Source organism: Euphorbia lathyris, chromosome 3, assembly GCF_963576675.1.
Source record: "Euphorbia lathyris chromosome 3, ddEupLath1.1, whole genome shotgun sequence".
NCBI classification, from domain to species: domain Eukaryota; kingdom Viridiplantae; phylum Streptophyta; class Magnoliopsida; order Malpighiales; family Euphorbiaceae; genus Euphorbia; species Euphorbia lathyris.
This window is the reverse complement of record NC_088912.1, coordinates 96,279,895-96,282,394: the sequence shown is the minus strand read 5'-3', so window position 1 is coordinate 96,282,394 and position 2,500 is coordinate 96,279,895. Positions and strand designations below refer to the sequence as shown.

At 38.9% G+C, this 2,500-nt stretch overlaps 1 pseudogene; it reads left to right on the top strand.

Moving 5' to 3' along the window:
• The window catches only part of LOC136224715 (protein Ycf2-like), a 7,925-nt pseudogene that overhangs the window by 5,254 nt on the left and 171 nt on the right, over nt 1-2,500 (top strand).

Below are 2,500 nucleotides of genomic sequence, written 5' to 3'. Positions count from 1 at the left end.
TTCTTATTGATGATAGTGACGATATTGATGATAGTGATGATATTGATGATAGTGACGATATTGATGTGAGTGACAATATTGATGTGAGTGACGATATCGACCGTGACTTTGATACGGAGCTGGAGTTTCTAACTAGGATGAGTGCGCTAACTATGGATATGATGCCGGAAATAGACCGATTTTATATCACCCTTCAATTCGAATTAGCAAAAGCAATGTCTCCTTGCATAATATGGATTCCAAACATTCATGATCTGGATGTGAATGAGTCGAATTACTTATCCCTTGGTCTATTAGTGAACTATCTCTCCAGGGATTGTGAAAGATGTTCCACTAGAAATATTCTTGTTATTGCTTCGACTCATATTCCCCAAAAAGTGGATCCCGCTCTAATAGCTCCAAATAAATTAAATACATGCATTAAGATACGAAGGCTTCTTATTCCACAACAACGAAAGCACTTTTTTACTCTTTCGTATACTAGGGGATTTCACTTGGAAAAGAAAATGTTCCATACTAATGGATTCGGGTCCATAACCATGGGTTCCAATGTACGAGATCTTGTAGCACTTACCAATGAGGCCTTATCAATTAGTATTACACAGAAGAAATCAATTCTAGACAATAATATAATTAGATCTGCTCTTCATAGACAAACTTGGGATTTGCGATCCCAGGTAAGATCGGTTCAGGATCATGGGATCCTTTTCTATCAGATAGGAAGGGCTGTTGCACAAAATGCATTTCTAAGTAATTGCCCCATAGATCCTATATCTATCTATATGAAGAAGAAATCATGTAATGAAGGGGATTCTTATTTGTACAAATGGTACTTCGAACTTGGAATGAGCATGAAGAAATTAACGATACTTCTTTATCTTTTGAGTTGTTCTGCCGGATCGGCTGCTCAAGACCTTTGGTCTCTACCCGGACCCGATGAAAAAAATGGGATCACTTATTATGGACTTGTTGAGAATGATTCGGATCTAGTTCATGGTCTATTAGAAGTAGAAGGCGCTTTGGTGGGATCCTCACGGACAGAAAAAGATTGCAGTCAGTTTGATAATGATCGAGTGACATTGCTTCTTCGGCCCGAACTAAGGAGTCCCTTAGATATGATGCAAAATGGATCTTATTCTATCCTTGATCATAGATTTCTCTATGAAAAATACGAATCGGAGTTTGAAGAAGGGGAAGGAGAAAAAGTCCTCCACCCGCAACAGATAGAGGACGATTTATTCAATCACATAGTTTGGGCTCCTAGAATATGGCGCCCTTGGGTTTTTCTATTTGATTGTATCGAAAGGCCTAATGAATTGGGATTTCCCTATTGGGCCAGGTCATTTCGGGGCAAGCGGATCATTTATGATGAAGAGGATGAGCTACAAGAGAATGATTCGGGGTTCTTGCAGAGTGGAACCATGCAGTACCAGATACGAGATAGATCTTCCAAAGAACAAGGCTTTTTTCGAATAAGCCAATTCATTTGGGACCCTGCGGATCCACTCTTTTTCCTATTCAAAGATCAGCCCTTTGTCTCTGTGTTTTCACATCGAGAATTCTTTGCAGATGAAGAGATGTCAAAGGGGCTTCTTACTTCCCAAACAGATCCTCCTACATCTATATATAAACGCTGGTTTATCAAGAATACGCAAGAAAAGCACTTCGAATTGTTGATTCATCGCCAGAGATGGCTTAGAACCAACAGTTCATTATCTAATGGATTTTTCCGCTCTAATACTCTATCCGAGAGTTATCAGTATTTATCAAATCTGTTCCTATCTAACGGAACGCTATTGGATCAAATGACAAAGGCATTGTTGAGAAAAAGATGGCTTTTCTCGGATGAAATGAAAATTGGATTCATGTAATAGCAGAAAGGTTTCCCATTCCTTAGCCTGAAAGATATGTGGCCATGAAATAGGGATTAAGTGGAACAGAATTGACTGGGTGGTAGAGTCGTGGAAACACCTCTTTCTTCCATATTTTGGACATGGAACAATATGTTACTGCTGAAACATGAAAGAATTGAAATCTTAGATCAAAACACTATGTATGGATGGTATGAACTGCCTAAACAAGAATTCTTGAACAGTGAGCAAGCAGAACTATTACTCACTACATCAAAAAATTTCCATTAATGAAAGATGTAAATCCATTGGAAAATCAAAAATACGTATGTCGGATGAAATGGTGGTTGTTGCTATCTGCTCCAATAACGAATCATTGGTTTCACTGAATAACTAAATGAATAACTAAATAAAATAGATAGACCCTTCTCTTCGTCTCAGGTCGATGGATCTTCTCAATTGGAGGATCCCCTATATGGATAATACACATTCCAGTTGACCGGGCCTAATTCTAATTGTTTTGTTCCGAAGCAAAGATATCCAAGGGGCGGTTCGTCCTATTCAGATATTCACGACCAAGAAGTACTGGATTGTCTTTCGGATAGGCCCTGAAAGGAGAAGGAAGGCTGGAATGGCAACAGACGTCTATT